This window comes from Nycticebus coucang, chromosome 4, assembly GCF_027406575.1.
Source record: "Nycticebus coucang isolate mNycCou1 chromosome 4, mNycCou1.pri, whole genome shotgun sequence".
Taxonomy (NCBI): domain Eukaryota; kingdom Metazoa; phylum Chordata; class Mammalia; order Primates; family Lorisidae; genus Nycticebus; species Nycticebus coucang.
Genome location: NC_069783.1, coordinates 98018232 through 98038506, shown reverse-complemented (window position 1 = coordinate 98038506; position 20275 = coordinate 98018232). Strand labels below are relative to the sequence as shown.

Sequence of the window (20275 nt, the reverse complement as noted above, 5' to 3'; positions counted from 1 at the left end):
TAAAAAACTAGCCAGGTGTGGTGGCTCATGACTGTAGTTCCAGCTACTCAGGAGGCTGAGGCAAGAAGATCACTTAAGCCCAAGAATTTGAAGTTGCTGCAAGCTACGATGCCATGGTACTCTAGGCTGCGTGACATAGTGAGACTCCGTCTCAAAAAAAAAAAAAAAAATGGGTGAAGGACCAAAACAGATATTTCCCAAAAGAAGAGAAATGGCCATTTAAATGGTACATGAAAAAATGCCCACCATCGGGTGGTGCCTGTGGCTCAGAGGAGTAGGGCACTGGCCTCATATGCCAGAAGTGGGGGGTTCAAACCCAGCCATGGCCAAAAATTGCAAAAAAAAAAAAAAAATGCCCACCATCATGAATCATTAGGAATATGCAAATCAAAGCCACAATGATCTATCCCCTCACAGAATGGCATTTACTAATAGCATGAAAGGTAAGTGTTGATGAGAAAGGGAAGCCAACAGTACACTGTTCGGGAGAATGTACATTAGTACAACCATCTGCAAAATGGTATGGAAGTTCCTTAAAAAAATAAAAATAGACTTGTCATATAATCCAGTAATTTCACACCTTGGTATATACCCAAAGGAATTGAAATTGGTATGTTGAAAAGACATCTGTAAACCCATGTTCATTGCAGCACCATTCACATTAGCCAAGCTATGCAATCAACCTAAGTGTCTGTCAACAGATGAATGGATAAAGAAAATGCAATATATTTACACAATAGAATACCATTCAGCCTTAGGAAAGAAGGAAATCCTACCATGTGTGATAACATGGTTGAACTTGGAGGACATTAAGTGAAATAAGAAATGCACAGAAAGACAAGTACCACCTGATCTTACCCATACATGTACTTTAAAAACTGAACTCACAGAATTAAAGAATAGAACGGTTGTTACCAGAGGCTGCGAGGAACAGAGGAATCCAATGTGGAGTTACTGATTGGCAGGTACAAGATTCTGATAGTAGATATAAGTTTTGAGATCTACTGCACATCAGAGTTACAATAGTCACTAATAATGTACATTTTAAGATAACTAAGATAGTAAATTTCAAATATCTCAGCATGAAAAATGATAGGTAAGTGAGATGATAGACACATTAATTATCTTGATTTAGTGCAACTAAATGACTAAATATACAATGATATATGAAAATATCACATTATGTTCACTAAATATACAATTATGATTTTCAGTTAAAATAATATTGATTTTAAAATATCATCACAATGTCCCTTATGTTTTATGTTTCCTAAATGTTTTTGAAACATTTTTATGTTTTCCATGTTGTCTTCTTGGTGAACTGGTAAGAGTTATTTTTACATTTGTCATTTTACTCTCTGTCTTATCCTAGTTTAGAATTTGTTTTATCAATTACAGCTTAATTTAAAAGGCTATATTTTTCATTTCTAAAATATTTCACAGATTACTTGTCACACTTAAATGCTCTTATTTTAATGCCAGGTATTTTTCACAATTAATTGTTCTCTCTTTCATGAAAATACTTTTAATTACCTCTTCAGACATTCATAGCATACTTATTTTACTTTATTACATAAAATATTCTTTTAATGTGAAAATATTTAGGGGATACAAAATTTGTTACATGGATATACTCCACACTGCTGAAGTCAGGGCTTTCAGAGTCCCCACCACCAAGTCAGTGTTCATTGTACCCAATAGGTAAGTTTTCATCCTTCTCCCCTCCCTTCCTAGTCAAGGTCCTTTATGTCTTTTTGTGCCTGTGTGCACCCCTCAGTTAGCTCTTACTTATTAGTGAAAATGTGTTTTCATTTTTCTTTCCTGAGATACTTCACTTAGGATCATAGTCACTGTCTCTATTTAAGTTGCTGTCTGTGACACTATTTTATTCCTTTTTAGAATTGACCAGTATTCCATGGTGTATATATATATATAAAGCACATTTTCTTTAACTACTCATGTATTGCTGAGCACTTAGGCTGATTCCAAATCTCTGCAATTGTGAATTGTGCTGTGTTAAACATTTGATCACAGATGTCTTTTTGATAAAATGATTTTACCTGAAATAACATTATGACATATAACATTTTATTTTATTTCTTAACATTAGATTTCTTCAAATGGAATTTTGCCTTAAATGTTCCTTTTGATGGCAAGTTATTTTTCTTTTTATTATTGATTCTCTCCTTTTCTTTTTCTTTTTTTTTTTTTAGTTTCTGTTTTCCCTATCCAGCCCTGTGCACCTCCAAGTCATAACCAAACCTGGTAATTATGTCAGTCAATACAAATCTTTCTCCAAGAATTTTTGGGAATAGCTTCTTCTATGGAGCTGTAAATTGATTACAACTTTGTTAAGGCACTAAAATTAGATAAATTCTAAAGACTGTGATATTGAGATAAACCTCATACAAAGTTAAGTATATTGTGTTCAGGAAATAAAATACGATGCATAACAAGAAATAATGAGAAAGTATAGTTTCTCTATCTAACTTAATGACACAGAAATTTATATTTTAGAACATTCTGAATATGACCTAAATGTATTCTGAACTCCATTCTTCACCATTTTAAGGGTATTTTCATTTCTATACTTGCCCTGCTCTTTCGTTTTCAACTAAGTAAACAACAGGAAAATAAAATTTTCATTTTCCACAAAGACTAAATTTGGTATTTGAACATTTCAAATCCAAAACTTAAAGTAAAATAGTTAGGAGTACAATTCAATATCATTTTGATGTGCTTGGCACTAAAATATTTTTAATATGTTATCATAACCGGTATCTACTTATGCACAAGGACTAAGAACTAATCATTTAAATTTTTTTAACATTTAATTCTATTATAGTAAAAACACTAGATCACAGGGAAGATTAATCTGGAATTTTCTGTGAATAATTTTACTTATAAATGAGGTAGACAATAGATGTGTATTCACCAAACAAAACTTTTGTATCTTTATTTTATCTGCTGATGACAGAATCTTATTTTTCATTCAGCCCTGAGAAGCACTTCTTCCTTGTTAATCGGTGTCTTAGAATCTTTTATACTGAAGTCCCTTAGTTCAGCTCGTGATGGTAAGAGGCTTCAATAATGAGAACTATTGGTCTGGGAAAAAAATTGAAATCCACTTACGGATACAAACAATACCCCCAAAGCAACTATTCTTATACATAATAATGTAATTGAGTAGAAAATCATGTGGCATAGAGTATACATAGCCTAAAATTCAAAAACTAAATGAATAAAACGTGCCTTGACGGATCTAGGAAAACCTTCAAGGTTTGATTTTAGTGATAATAAACCACTGTTGAATTACAAGTAGTGATTTTTTAGACCCTGGGCTTTTTTATCAGAGACCTATAAAAAATTCCCTGTATGATGCTTAATGTTCTAAAATGAATAAGTAAATTTATAATTACTGGAAAAAATTATAATTAATATAATATTTATTAAAGGCTTATTTCTAGGCATAAAAGCTCTACATTGTAAGGATTATTATGAATCATAGTTTGTAATTAGGGAAACTGAGGCTCTGAGAAGTAAAATTATTTTATATGTATTGGAGCCAAGATTCACATCCAGCTTTCTCATAAGCCGTATAAATATTGCTTAATTGTTTATGTTGGCTCTATTCCCATGATGGAGCCAAGATTCCTGTTCACTCTATGTATGTGTGTATGTGCAAGTGCACATGTGATGTGTGTCCACAACTTGACATTGCTCAGAAATAAGCCAACCAATCAATGTATGGATAGGTTGAAATGGAGAACAATTTCTGAAACACTGCTAAACTGAGAAATCGTTCCTAAAGAATCATTAGAGCATAATATATTGAATCACTTCAAACCAAAACAACAAAAATCTAGTATAATTAGGTTGTTGGAAAAATTATGCAAGAAATGGGAATGATAAGACTCATTAAACATATTGCTGCAAGTGGTCTATGATTATTAATTAATTTCTAATTTTTGTATTAATCCCCAGAACTAATTCATTCCACATTTTTAGCATAGATATTATACAAAAATTTTACTATATTTTAACTGTTAGCTAATAAATTATTTCCATCATCACTCCAAAATTAAAGTCAATTTATTCATTGAAATACTTTCCTTCTTCCTTAATTGCATTATAGCAATACAAGTCTTTTTTCTTGTGGAAGGTTGTGAAAATACAAGCATGAATAACTCCTCTGTAGAGGGATAAGTAGTTAGAAGAAAAAAATAACATTTCCTCCTTTTAATTTAACTTGAGAATGTTTGGTGATGTATTCTTCCTCATACTCCTACCTCTGTGCCATAATGATTATCACCATTGAATCTATTAACAAATATTAATTAAATAAGCATCATAATAATAATACTTGTAATAAATATACTTCCATTTGGTGAGCTATTACTATGTACCAGATACTACAACAAGCAATATCATTTGTCAGGTAAATAACCAGGAAGACAAAGAGCTGGGAAATACTTTTAAATGCTTTTAGCTTTAGCAAAATGTTAACGTGTTCATTGAGGCGCATTGTATATCCCATTCTGCTGTTTTTTAAAACTCAGTAGCATCTTCGAGGGTTTTTTTTTTTTTGGCTTTTCTTTGGTGTTTGTCCATTCATTTTTTTGAGACAATCTTGGTCTTTTTCCCAGGCTACAGTGTTGGTCAGCCTAGGTCACAACAACCTCAAACTCCTGGGTTCAAGGGATCCTTTTGCCTCAGCCTCCGGGAGTAGCTGGGATTACAGGCCCCCTCCACAATGCCTGGATAATTTTTCTATTTTTAGTAGAGGCAGATCCAGATACAGATCAATGACTGTGAATATATATCCAGCAGTGGGATTCCAGGATCATATGGTTATTTTATTTTTAATTTTTTAAGAATTGCCATACAATCATAGTGGCTGCACCAATTTTTATTCACACCAACAATGTACAGCATTTCTTTCCCCTGTATCTTGCCAATTCTTATCTTTTTTTTTTTATTTCAGGTTAATGTGAGGGCACAAATAAACAGATGACAATATTTATATTTGTTAAGATGAATCCCTCTTGTAGTTGTGTTCCACACTCAAAAGGCTGGGTAGTGACATGTAGAAGACTCCAACTGGACCCTTACCTTTCATCACTAACAAAAATTGATTCTCACTGGATAAAAGATTTAAACTTAAGACATGAAACTATAAAAATACTAGAAAAGAGTGCAGGGAAAACACTTGAAGATATTGGCCTGGGAAAATATTTTATGAGGAAGATACCCCTGGTAATTGAAACCATACAAAAAATGTATTACTGGAGTTTGATTAAACTAGAAAGTTTCTGCACAGATAAGGGCATGGTAAGTAAAGCAAACAGACAGCCTTCAGAATGGGAGAAGATTTTTGTAGGTGATGCTTCTAATGAAGGTCTGATAACTAGAATCTACAGAGAACTCAAACGAATCAATAAGAAAAGAACAAACAACCCCATTTCTTTGTGGGCAAGAGACTTGAATAGAAACTTCTCTGAAGATAATAGGCACATGACCTACAAACACATGAAAAAATGCTCATCATCTTTAATCATCAGAGAAATGCAAATAAAAACCACTTTGAGATACTGCCTAACTCCAGTAAGAGTAGCCCACATAACAAAATCCCCACACTACCGATGTTGGCGTGAATGTGGAGAAAAGGGAACACTTCTGCACTGCTGTTGGGAATGCAAGCTAATATGGTCCTTTTCGAAAGAAGTTTGGAGAACATTCAAGGAACTAAAAGTAGACCTGCCATTCGATCCTGCAATTCCTCTAGGAAGTATATATCCAGAACACCAAAAATCATTTTACAACAAAGATATTTGCACCAGAATGTTTATTGCAGCTCAATTCACAGTTGCCAAGTCATGGAAGCAGCCTAAATGCCCATCAAATCATGAATGGATAAACAAATTGTGGCATATGTAAACCATGGAATACATTGCAGTCATAAAAAGAGGGAGAGTTTATATCCTTTATGTTTACCTGGATAGAGCTGGAACATATTCTTCTTAGTAAAGTATCTCAAGAATCAAAAATAATATCCAATGTACTCAATACTATTATGAAATCAATATATAAACACTTACACATTCATATGAATAATAAAATACAAAGATAGTCCAGAAAGAAAGATGGGAGAGGATGGCGAGTGAAGGGGATTGGGGAGAACGAGTGGAAGGAGGGTATCTGGAGGGATCTCACCTGTTGTACACAATGCAAGGGTACATTTCAAAACAACTAAGAGTATATTATAAATGTCTTATCACAAAAATAAAAAATAAAAAATGGGTGCCATACACTCCTAACTTGTGCCCATTAAGTTAATTAGAGTACCCCAAACCTCCCTTCCTCTCCCTTATTCCCCCACTCCACAACTTGAATTGAAATGAGTTTTTCTCCTATGTGGGGTGTGAATTACACCATCTACTGGCTTCATATTAGTATTGAGTACATTGAATAATTGCTTTTCTGTTCTTGTGATACCTTTACTGAGAAGAATGTATTTTAATTCCATCCACATTAATACAAAACATGTAAAGTCACCATCTTTGTGGCTGAATAGTATTCCTTAGTATACATATACCACAGTTCGTTAATCCATTCCTCGGTTGATGTGAATTTAGGTTGTTTCCACATCTTGGCCATTATAAATTGAGCTGTGCTAAATAATCTACTGCAAATGTCTTTATGATAAAAGAATTTTTTTTTCTTCTGGGTAGGTATCTAGTAGTGGGATGGTGGGGTCAAATGGAAGCTTTAATTTGAATTCTTTGAGTATTCTCCATACTTCTTTCCAAAGAGACGGTATTAGTTTTCAGTTCAACCAACACTGTAAAAGTGTTCCCCTCTTTCCACACACCATCATCTGCAACTTTGGGACTTTGTAATGTGGGCTAATATTACTGGGGTTAGGTGATATCTCAGGGTGGTTTTGACCTGAATTTCTCTGATGATTAAGGATGATGGGCATTTTTTTCATGTGTTAGCCATTCATCTGTCATCCTCAGAGAAGGTTTTGTTCATGTCTCTTGCCCAATGTTAGATGGGATTGTTTGCTCCTTTTTTGTTGCTTAATTTGAGTTCTCTATAGATCCTAGTTATCAAACCTTTGTCAGATTCATAACATGCAAATATCTTTTCCATTTTGAAGGTTTTCTATTTGCTTTGATTCTTGTGAACTTAGCTGTGCAGAAGCTTTTCAGTTTAATTAATTCTCATTCATTTGTTTTTGTTGTTGTTGCAAGAGGACTTGCCACAGAAGTCTTCTTCATAACATCTTCCCTATAAAATGTTGGCAGATGCTTAACAAGTCATAGAAAAGTAATATTTTTTTTCTGGTTGAAAGCAATGAAATCAAGGTAGGCCCTCATAGCCAATTATCAAATAGCCTTTAGTATTTTCAAACATAAAATCAGTGTTCTACAATCCAATACCTATTACTCTTGACTTAAATTTTAATTAGTAATTGACATTTTCAAATATCTTATCTTGTATTATTGTTGATATAAGTGTACTGAAGAATAAGTGTATCCTTCGAAAATGCTTAAGCTGATTTTAAGAATAAAATTTAACCTGGGCACCTAACTAATCCCTCTCCACTCCCATTGTAAACTTCTATATGTGATGCAGAATTTGGTGCCTAACCAGCCACCTTAACATGTGTGTTTCTTTGCACGTCACTTCAATCTCTTATTAGATAGACAAACGTTTTCAATAAACAAAACCTGTATCACACATCTAGGATGTACGAGTTTCCCTCTGGGCACTGGGTGGTGGAGGGGCAGTAGGACCATACACAAGTAGCTTCTTAGAAATGGGAAACTCAATATAGTGTAACCCACCCGACAAAAAAGACCTAGGGAGCAACTCTGTGTAAAGTTGCTCATGGGTTACAGCAACTATGGTTGACAACCGGTTCCTGGAATGAGAAAGAAACATGTTCATCCAGGTTGGTTAGAAAGAGTGTATGTCTACAAGAGAAGCTGAAAATAACAGTTCATGCCTCACCTGGTAACATCAAGTCCCCCAAACATTTACTAGCTAGTACTAGTATGAGACAGCCAAACATTCCAGAGAAAGGAGAACAGATGTCAATCCTCAGTGAAGTCTCTAAGTAGTCCGTGTGTGAGATCCAGGTAAGTGAAATGATCATGGATTAGTCAATAACTTCAAAAAATCAGAAATAGAGCCTCCAATGGCCAGAATAGAAACTTTTCACATCCTCGGGCAATGTTAGGGAGTCTTGTAAGATTGGGGGATTGTCAGCCATAAATTATGTAATTAATTGCCATATTTTTTTTTTATTTAATGCTAACATTATGGGATTTGATGTGTTGATTATTTGTACAAATTGGAGTACTTACATCCTACTAATCAACATTGCTTTCACCTCATTTACCCAATTACAGCCTTAAGACATTTGTGTTCTACACCTGCTAGATCCAACTTGTACTTGCATTGTGCTCCATAGGTGTGGTCCCCCTACTAACCCTCCATTCATTTTAAAATAAGGTTATTTGAGGTTTTTTTGTTTTTGTTTTTGTTTACTATTGAATTTTAGAAGTTTGTTATATATTTTTGATATCCACCCTTTATCTGGTAGACTGTTTGCAAATATTTTCCCTCAGTGTGAGAGAAAAGCTTGCCTTTTCATTTGTTGATTGTTTCCTCTGATATGCCAAAGCTTTCAAGTTTGATACAAGTCAAACTTACTATTTTTGCTTTTGTTTCTTGAGCTTTTGGTATATATCCAAGAAATTATTTCCCAGACCAATGTCAAGAAGTTTTTAATCTATGTTTTCTCTAGATGTTTTATGGCTTCAGGTTTACATTAAAGTCTTTAATCCTATTTGGAATTGATTTTTGCCAATGGTATATGAAAAGGGTCAAAAGTTATACTTTTGCATTTGGATATTCAGTTTTATCAGCACCATTTTGCAAAGACTATTCTTTTCCTGTTCTATATTCTTGGCATCCTTATCAAAGGTAATTTCAATGTATATATGTGGGTTTTTTTTCTAGGATCTTAATTTTGTTCCAAACAAATTGGTCTGCTTGTATTTATGCCAGTGTCATGCTGTTTTGATTACTATAGTTTTGAAATATATTTTGAAATTAGGAAATATTATCCCTCCAGCTTTATTTTTCTTGCTCAAAATTGTTTTGCTTATTCATGGTCATTTACGGTTCTGTATGAATTGCAGGATTTTTTTTTTAATTCTATAAGAAATTGCATTGAGATTTTGATAGGGCTTGCACTGAATGTGTAGATGTTTGATACTAGGCTTTTTAATAATATTGATTCTTCTAATCTGTAAACATGAGATGTCCTTCCATTTATCTATATTTCTTTAATTTTTTATCAATGTTTTATAGTTTTCTTCCTATAAGCCTTTCACCTCTTTAGTAAATAAATAGTAAAATAAATAGGAAAATATTTAGTAAATATTTTATTCTTCCTGATGCTATAAAAATGGGTTTGATTTATTAATTTCCTTTTCAGAGAGTTCATTGTTAGTATTTAAAGACAATTGATTTTTGCTTGCTGCTTTTGTATCCTGCAGCTTTTATTAATCCGCTCATTAGTTCTAACAGTTTCCTTTTCAACTCCTGGTGAGAATATAACATAGAACAATCATTTCAGATCAAGTTGGCAGTTTCTTGAAAAGTTAAATATCCATCTATAACTCAGAAATTGCACCCTGAGTTATTAATACAAAAGAAGAAAAACAAATATGCAAGTAAAGAATGGTATATAAATGTGTGTAGTCCCCTTTTCTTTTCTTGCAATAGCCAAACACTGAAAATTACGCAATGTCCATAAATAGATGAAAGAATAAACACAGTTGTATACCCATGGAAAAGAATGTTACTTGGAGATAAGAATGAACAATTCATTTAAGCATTGTTTATGAATCTCTAATTACATAGCAGGAACAAAACCAGAGACAAAAAAAGAGTAAACACGTTATGACTCCAACCATAAAATTCTAGAAAATGCATACCAATGTACAGTGTAAAGAAATGTAAATCCTTTACTTGGGGGACCCAGAAGGATATTCTCTAAGAGCACTTGCTGTTGAGATAAGCTCATTGTCATGATTACCTTGATGGTTTTATAAGTTTACACATGTCAAAACTTATCAAACTATACACTTTAAATATCTGTGTTGTAGTGCATGTCAATTATACCTTAATCAAACTTTTTTAAATGGCTCAAAATAACAATCTAAATCTTCCACCTGTAGAAAATCAGGTTTGGCAACTTGATAATGACTCTACCATCTATCTCCTCTTGCCTGGGGAAGGGCAGCCTTGCCTCAGTGGCAGGAAAGGCCTGTGAACCATGCAGGCTATTGTGACCTGAATTAAGAAGGCTGCTGGCTGGATCACAAAAGCCACATTCCTGGAGTATAGGATCTTCTTTGTTTTCATCCCTCTTTTATTGTCTATGGAGAAATTGCCTTAAGGTAAACAGAGCAGAGAGGATACAGGAATCCATAAAACCATTAGATTATTTTGTCTGATAATGACTTCAGCTACACAAGGTACCTGGTTCTGAAGAGCCTGAGGCTTAGTGTACACACTGACCCTGCAGGCTCAGTCACTGGAACATTTCTGAGGGTGTTTTTATAAAGAGGAGCATTCTGCATCGTTGGCTACCACTGCCAACTCCTCCACCCCTTTGTATCAACCCTGTCTCTCTATCAATTAAAGTTCCCCTTGGTTCCTATAGTTTCACACTAGTGAAACTATGTGCCAAGTGTTTATGAATTTTGTTGCCTTGGAATCCAATTTTACATATAAGTTTAACTTACTCATACCCAAAGCAGGATTCAGCCACACTTGACACAGATGCCAGCACTATACTCCATCCCTACAGCTCCAGTGCGTGGCCAGAGAGAAAACTTAGAGTCCCCTCCTGCCTAACAGTCTGGGATCCCTGCTTTTCCACCCTTTCCTGGAAAAGGACCATTCAGACATTTGCAGGTGAACTTCCAACTCTCCCTCAGAGTGTGGCTTTTTGGAGCAAGTACCCGCTTTCTTTAAAGCCACAATTAAATCTTTGCATGGGAAATCTGGTTGAACGATGCTCCAGACCCAGTTGAAAAGCCCTGGCCCTTGGATCCCCTCTCCCTTTCTCTGCCTGGGTTTCCTGTCCAATATTTTTGTTCCAGGTGTGCTAGGTTCTGTAAGTACTAGTAACTCTTAAAGTTACGTACTGTGATTGTTAATGCAGCTGTGACCTCAATCCCCCACTGATGACCCAGAAGGACCTTGCAGGTACATTCTGTGCTGGTGCTCTTTTGTCCCAGCTGCTGAAGGCAGTAGTTACCAGCAAGGTTACTATTAGCAATAGACTACTGAATTCTGGGCTTCAGAACCCGCAGTTCCCTTGCAGGACTAGAGCAAGAGATTCCCAACATAGCTTTACATTAGGAGATCCCAACGAACAAGAGAAAAATCATTTTATCTCCAGAAGCACTGGAGTTAGCATAGCTATCCCTGCCTCAGATTGATTTCTGAGCCACCAGACCCCTGGCATCCAGAAAAAATATTAGGACCACAAGACCCTACAGTCTTCCCCGGGAGGCCATGGCTGTAATGCAAACTGGGCCAAAGATGGAGGAAGAAGTATCCCCTGCCATCATTCTGTCCCCTTTTAAGCATACAAAATTTGAATCTTCACAAAGGTTATTTACCCTTCCAAGGAGGCAGAGTTCAATTACCTTCTCAGACTACTCCATGGTGAATAGAATTTCTAAATTTGAAGGTATTTAAACAAAAAGACCTTTATTATTGCATAAATCAGTATAATGGGCAGCAGGCAGTCCCTGGTTTGGTGACTTGGAAGCTGAATAAATCTCATCATAAGCATCACCAGAGACCAATGCCAGTGCCTATCCCACCCTTCAAAGAAATTTTGCAAATCTTTTTCTGGAATAGCCATCAGAACTGTCCTTGGATGAGGTCTGACTCTCCTGTGTCTAATTAGGTGGGTTTTTCAGCTAAAAATTTCCCACATTTACTACATTCATATGGCCTTTCTCCAATATGAATTCATTGATGCTGAAAAAGTCAGTATTTGCCACTGAAGCCTTTCCCATGTTTGGTATTATATATCCATCAAGCTCTTCTCCAGTGTGGAATTTCTGGTGGTGAAGAATATGTTTGCTCCTGAAAACTTTCCTGCATTCACTCCTCTCGTTATGACTTCTTTCCTTATTAGAAGGCTTCCCCCACCCCATGGTACTGTGAGGCATCTCACTGCTGGGAACGGCCAGGTGCTGGAGAAGACTTGAAGGGGATGAAAAGTCCTTCTCAACCTCCTCATGGGAAAAGGGCTTCCTGAAATATGGAATCTGCAGCTCCTCATAAACAAGGGCATATCCATGCCCATGGTGAAGAGCTATGGTCCAGTATCATGTTTCTGGAGCTGGTGAAGTTTAGTACAGAACCAGAAGCCTCTGGAGCACCAGGTATGGTTGCCATCAAGGCTATGTGGCTTAGAGCTCATCCAGGTGTAAAATGTCTCTCAAGACTGGAACACACATCTCACAGGGGTAGATTCTTCTAGGTGGATGGACCAACTATGGGGGACTTGCATGAAGCAAGTTCCGGAGATGTTCTAAGTACTAAGTTGCCCAGCATCACATCACTCTATAGGAGCCTCTGGGTCTCATTAGGGATCTCCTTCTCCTCCTGGAGGAAGTAAACGGACACTTCCTCAAAGGTCACAAAATCCTCCTTTACAGGGTCTGTGTCAATCTGCAGGAGGTGGAAAGTTCTGAGAGGTGACTGACTGCAGAGGGGCTCCACAGCCTCCTGGTTCCCTGATCCCCAGCCCCAGCCTTGAAACCACGTGACCTAGGACCCCTACCTTATCTCTGGATCTCAGTCCTTGCTGCTGACTTTTTGGTATCGTTCCCTTTCCAGTCTGAACAGCTTTTGTAAAACTTTTTAAAATCCACAACTCCATTGGCCCAAGTCCTCTGAAAAACTACAGTGGGCCAATCCAGGCTCGAAACTTTCTCATATTCTCTGTTCCCACACACATATAAGGCAGGCCCTGTGTTTTCCAAAGGCCCCTGACTCAGTCACATACAGGGATCCCACTGCCAATAAGACTCTCCCACGTCTCACCACGGTGGATGTTCCAGACACTAACCTGTGCCATGGGAACTCAAGCAGGAACCAGTAAGTGGTGTAGTTTGAGAGCCTAGGAAAAGGCAAGCTCAGGGTAGACCCAGAGCACGAAGGCCTTGTGCCAGCCCCTGCACCACCGGACCCTACTGTGCAGTGGGGAACACGACTCCTCCCAGGCCTTCTAGATCTGTCATGTCAGTCCCAACACACCACTGTGGCAGACCCAAGAAAAGCTGAAGGGCCTGTCACCTGCAGGCTGCTGAAGTCCCCTCTGAGAGTGTCTGAGCCTCTGTGCTTCACCACGCTGCTACTGGAAGCTACACTGAACAGGACAGACACTTGGGCCCATCTACGTTCTTTTAGTGCTATGAAAGTATATCTTTTCACAAAAGAGAGCTGAAAATAAAGCAATGAAGGGTGATATTGTATTAACTACAAATGTTTTCAGAAAACCCAAACAGAAGTTCCTATCTTTCTCATGTAAACGCCTGGGGGAGATTAGCCTAGGCCCAGTACGTGAGGCTGGTTTCTCTGCATTGTGGTTCCAATCTACCCCTGTGAGATGTGTGTTCCAGTCTTGGATTCCTTTTCCAAGGTAGCAGCTCCCACATGCCAAACAACCCCATGGCAGAAGATTTCCAGAACAGAGCAAAAGGCCTCCTCCCTAGACCATGGTTGAAAGGATTCTTGGAAGCTGCCTCATACTGTCTGCAGAAGTTGTAAACATCTTCTGCACACCTATTCACAAAATTAATTAGGAAACATAATTCCCATTCTAGTTAGTGATGCAGTGAGCTGAATGGTGCCTTATCTCAAAAGGAGGAGAGGCAAGATACAAAGCAAGAGTGGACACATGCTGGGCAATGCTCCTGAGAGTCAGCAGAATGAACTGCTAGGGATTTAAGAGAACACACTTGCAACTATCACCCTCTCCTCCATCACCACCCTTTCACCTTTTAACTCAAATATTTTGTAGATCTTCAGAGGTAGATGCATAATGGTGCACCATTAATATAATTTAACCAGCTGCACGCATGACCCTCAAGAGATAAAGCCTTCCACAGTAATTTGTACCTACTCTTTCCTTAGGATAGCTATTCTCCTACTGGACGAAGACAAAGGGAATTGACAGCTTGTGAAAGTCATCTGTGGAGTTCATCACTCAGGGAGATAGCTATGTAAATGGAAGACATCTCAAGGTTTTGAAGTAAATGAATTAAAAGTCAAGTTCAGACCTTCACATTATGAAACACCTGTGCAGTTGCGTGGAAAATAAATCTCAATTAAAAAGTAAACTTTTAAATGGATGGAAGTAAAAAGAAAAATTTCAATCCAGTGAAGAATCAACAAGAACAAGATACAAGTACTTTGGGAAAGAAAAACTTTGAGATAACCCAGAAACCGCAAAATTGTTAGAGCTCATCTTAACAGCTCCGTGTTCATGTAATCTTGACTGTATGAGTGAAAGCCACTTAGACTAAAACAGGCTTGCAACTGGAAGCTGGCAAGAAATCTAAAATAACCTTCCACTGTACAAACTTTACGAAATAGTCTCAGCCCTGTGCCTGGCATAATTTACCTGCTGTCACCCTGAGGATCAAAAGTGGAAAGAAACACACACATAGGCATATTAAGATTGTTTCTATGCTGTCATTCCCATTAATTAAAGACATTTGAGAGCCATGGTTTCCCTTTACTTAGTTATTGAGAGCAAATAGAACCAGCACTGTTATCTAAAACATTCTCAGACACAAAGCTCAACATACGTTTTTGTGTATTGCCAGTTTCCCAAATATCTATTTATTCAACCAATGAAAAGTATTTATTATGTACTCACTCTCTGCTGAGTGTCATGTTATAAGCTGGTCTGGTTATCAACTCACATAAGAAATCATCTCTTGTAGAAGCTGAGGATCCAGTAAAGGGTGACCGAAAGGGAAATAGTATTTAAAAATGGTAAGTGCTGGGCAACGCCTGTGGCTCAAAGGAGTAGGGCGCCGGCCCCATATGCTGGAGGTGTCAGATTCAAACCCAGCCCTGGCCAAAAAGATAAAAAAATGATAAGTGCTTTGGTTAAAGAGAGCAATTTTGATACCAAGAACAAAAAGTGGGGAGAAATCCCATAGTAAACCAGGAAAATCTGGGCAGAAGAGGTAACAGTTGGGTGTGTTTAAGAGATGTGTAGGAATTCTCCACATGATTACACACGGAAAGGACATTCTTTGCAAAAGAAACAGTGTGAGTGTAAGAAACGTCTTGAGGAGGGATGGCCCAAGGTTATGCATAAAATATTTTTTTCGAGACAAATAAAACAATATAGTGGTGATTTTAAAAGCTCCAGTTCTGATTCAGAATCTGGACTCTGACTTGTGTTCCTACTCTGACTTTAGTGAACTAATTTTAAGGTCTTTAGATTACAGATCCACATCTGTAGTGAGCTGGGGATATTGCCAAACTCAAAGCATGTTGCAAAAAATGAAATGCTGCACTTTAGTAACACTCCTCAATTATCTTTTATTTGGGGTCATTAAACTTTAGCAACTATGCAATTTACATGAAGTATTGATGTTTGTACTTTTACTCTGCTTTGTCTCTGTTTTTATAGTGTTTATTCTCCTGTTCATAAGAATTGCTTCCATTTGGTCTTCGCATTTAAACCAGACTTGGTGGCTTTTACTTTTGGTGACATTGTTCTTCATAACCTTGCTTATCTAAAGTAAGTTTTCTTTAATAAATAGTCCATCTTCATGTGTCTGCTCATGGAATCATTTTGTTCTTTTGAACAGGTGGTTTGGATTTAAAATATGTACAAGATGCCACAGAGGCTCTTGGAAATTTGTCTGCTTTCAAGGTCACCAAGAAACAGACTATGAATAGAATAAATTATGAATCCCACAGTGCTCCACAATGCCTCTTAACATTGAAATTAAGATTTGCAACTTCTCTTTACATAATTTTGGTTACGATTGTTCAAAGTTCAGCAAAGAGTTATTATAGACATAAAGACAATTTTAGAACTTCTATTTAAAATTTTTTTTCTTTCTGTGTTATTTAATGTTTAATTAAAATATTTGAGAACAAGTTATTCATGTAAAAAAGCATTATAGGTAACTGGATCTTAGTCCTTTATACACTACTTTTCTACAAAGGCAACAAAAGCAGTATAATTCAATAGTCTTCTAAGCTCCCACCCCAGTGACAGACCTCAGAGGCAGCCTATTGTAGCTTCTGATTTCAAGTTGTCTTGTACTGATCTTTATCATTCCTAAAGACACACTTTACCATTATTTTATAATTGCAATTTAGACACTATCACTGACTCCTCAAAAGAAACATGAAGAATTAACTCAATTACATTAATTCTTCTTTCCCTTTCTCCCAATATCTGATCCCGTATTAACATCTCTCTCCTATTGGCTACTTTTCTAATTTAAATATATGTATATATGTTTATCAAATGTTTGTATCAATCCCTCGTTTAACACATATAATAATCACAGTGATATAATAATCACTGTGAAATAAGGATAATTACTTCATTTATACGTGTTCCTTCTCCCGAAAATTTGCTTTTGCAATGCAACTGTTTAAGCTTAATAAAGTTCTACAAGAAAGCTGGAATAGAATGCTAGGTAAGTATCTCTTCATGTTGACAATATTTTCTCTACGAAAATTTCACTTCAGCTTGTGTTCACTGAGTAATTGTTTAAGTTTCATGGAATACAAAATGTCAATATTACACGGATATGTTCCTCTACTCACGTTACTGGGAAAGTTTTACGCACTTTTTTCCCCCTGTGCTAAGCTATTCAATTATCACCACTACCGGACTGTAAGTTAGGGACACTGTTTTGCTCTAGTTAGTCTGTACAACAGTGCAATGGCCATTCTCCTTTCCACAGAGGGTTAGATCCATGGTTTTAACTCAACAAGCTCTTCACAAAGATCCAAGAACAGGTAAATCTATGCTGAGAATAATTTATAGCCCAGTCCCAGGTTTTCCACTAAGCCTCACTCCAGACTGCCTCTTACCTTTCCTTACAGCTGTCTGGACACAGGAAATGAATTCTCTTTCCTACCTAGTAAGTCTGAGAGGGAGTCTTTTTATTTCAACTGTGATGTAGTAATAGAAACTTATCTTAACCTCCCTTTTCAAACAATGTCACTGGACAAATTACATAAAACAAATATTTGCATCCATTGGACGCCCGGTGACTCGGGACATTGGTCCCTGAAAGAAGAGGAAAAGAATAAATCCTTCAATTGCTCCAAGCTGGAAAAAATTTACAGACTAAGGTGTAGAAAGGCAGAAAGAAACCAAAGAATGTGTCAAGGAGACAGAGTAGAGAAGCTGGAAATTTCAAGGCAACTAGAAGTCAGAGAGCAGAGTACTGGAGAAACAGGAGATCCTCTGAGAGCTGTGATGAGGAGAAGAGGGTTCCTTTCAAGTCTTCAGTTGAATCATGATTGGTGCATGGACTGAGGCAACTATTCAGTCCAGGAAAAGAACCAACCAAAATGGAGCAAGTTGAATAATCCAAGATTATGCAGGGTTTGTAATAGTTCAGATTCCCATAAGCCATAATGTTTTGTGAGGCAATCCCAATGAATCTACAAAAAACCTCCTAGTGAGTTCAGTAAGTTCACAGGATATAAGATAACATAAAGAATTGTTTTTTAAATTTATTTTTAAATAGACATATAAAATTATACATTCTATTACATAAAATATAATGTTTTGAAATATAGTTAAATCTAGCTAATTAACAAATGTGTTGCCTCAAATAGGTATCATTTTTGTGGTGAGAGCACTTACTTTCTTAGCATTTTTCAAGGATACAATATATCATCATAACTATCCTCCCTATGCTATACAATGGAGATCTTAAAATTAGTACTTCTATCTAACTGTAATTACTTATCCTTTGACTAATGTCTCCTCAACCTCTCCCTCCCACCTAACTACCCTAGTGTCTGGTGACAACCATTCTACTGTCTAATTCTATGAGATCAACTTTCTTAGATTTCACATTTGAGTAAGGTTGTGTGGTATTTTTACTTCTGTACCTGACTTGTTTTATTTAAAATAATGTCCTCCAGATCTGTCCATGGTATTGCAAAGAACAGAATGTTCTTCATTTTATGGCTGAATAGTATTCTATTGCTGATTTCATTTCTTTTGGCTATATGCCCAGCAGTAGAATTGCTGAATCATGTGGTAGTTCTATTTTTTAACTATATATATATATATAATTAAAATGTCTCTATCTGCATAAAATACATACAATATATTTTGTATATATAAAATGTATACAATATATACATTTTATGGAGACAGAGACTCACTTTGTCACCCTCAGTAAAGTGCTGTGACATCATAGTCACCCTCAGTAAAGTGCTGTGACATAGCTCACAGCAACCTCAACATCGTGGGCTCAAGTGATTCTCTTGCCTCAGCCTTTCAAGTGGCTGGGACTACAGGCACCAACCACAACACCAGCTATTTTTAGAGATGGGTCTCGCTCTGGATCAGGCTGGTCTCAAACTCATGGTATCAGGCAATCCACCTGCCAAGGCCTCCCCAAGTGCTGGAATAACAGGCATGAGCCACCGTGCCCAGACTACATTTAATTTTTAATTTTTATTTTTTTATTTTACTTTATTTATTTATTTTTTAGAGACAGTCTCACTTTATCACCCTCGGTAGAGTGCTGTGGCATCACAGCTCACAGCTACCTCCAACTCCTGGGCTTAGGCCGTTCTCTTAGCCTCCAGAGTAGCTGGGACTACAGGCGCTTGCCATAACACCCAACTATTTTTTTGTTGTAGTTTGGCTGGGGCTGGGTTTGAACCTACCACCCTCAGTATATGGGGCCAGCACCCTACAGACTGAGCCACAGGCACTGCCCAATTTTTAATTTTTTAAAAGAATGCCCCACACTGTTTTTCACAGTGGATGTACTAATCTAAATTTTCATCAACTGTGTGTGAAAGTTTCTTCTCCTTAATATCTTTATCAACAGTTATCTTTTGTCGGTTTGATGATAGCTCTTCTAACAGGAATGATTGATAATCTCCTTATGACTTTGATTTGCATTTCTCTTCTGATTATTGGTTTTTTTTTTTCCTTTTTTTTTTTTTATTGTTGGAGATTCATTGAGGGTACAATAAGCCAGGTTACACTGATTGCAATTGTTAGGTAAAGTCCCTCTTGCAATCATGTCTTGCCCCCATGAAGTGTGACACACACCAAGGCCCCACCCCCTCCCTCCTTCCCTCTTTCTGTTCCCCCCCCATAACCATAATTGTCATGAATTGTCCTCATATCAAAATTGAGTACATAGGATTCATGCTTCTCCATTCTTGTGATGCTTTACTAAGAATAATGTCTTCCACATCCATCCAGGTTAATACGAAGGATGTAAAGTCTCCATTTTTTTTAATGGCTGAATAGTATTCCATGGTATACATATACCACAGCTTGTTAATCCATTCCTTGGTTGGTGGGCATTTAGGCTGTTTCCACATTTTGGTGATTGTAAATTGAGCTGCAATAAACAGTCTAGTACAAGTGTCCTTATGATAAAAGGATTTCTTTCCTTCTGGGTAGATGCCCAGTAATGGGATTGCAGGATCAAATGGGAGGTCTAGCTTGAGTGCTTTGAGGTTTCTCCATACTTCCTTCCAGAAAGGTTGTACTAGTTTGCAGTCCCACCAGCAGTGTAAAAGTGTTCCCTTCTCTCCACATCCACGCCAGCATCTGCAGTTTTAAGATTTTGTGATGTGGGCCATTCTCACTGGGGTGAGATGATATCTCAGGGTTGTTTTCATTTGCATTTCTCTAATATATAGAGATGATGAACATTTTTTCATATGTTTGTTAGCCATTCATCTGTCATCTTTAGAGAAAGTTCTATTCATGTCTCTTGCCCATTGATATATGGGATTGTTGGCTTTTTTCATGTGGATTAATTTGAGTTCTCTATAGATCCTAGTTATCAAGCTTTTGTCTGATTGAAAATATGCAAATATCCTTTCCCATTGTGTAGGTTGTCTCTTTGCTTTGGTTATTGTATCCTTAGCTGTACAGAAGCTTTTCAGTTTAATGAAGTCCTAT

General features: G+C 36.8%; 1 long non-coding RNA gene across 1 annotated transcript in view; it reads right to left on the bottom strand.

Annotated features, from left to right (window-relative positions):
- The window catches only part of LOC128584646 (uncharacterized), a 52791-nt gene extending 35563 nt beyond the window's left edge, over nt 1-17228 (bottom strand). The window contains exon 1 of the long non-coding RNA XR_008379704.1: nt 17191-17228. This is a non-coding gene — a long non-coding RNA (uncharacterized LOC128584646). The remainder of the gene's footprint in view (nt 1-17190) is intronic.
- Nucleotides 17229-20275: the final 3047 nt, after the last annotated feature.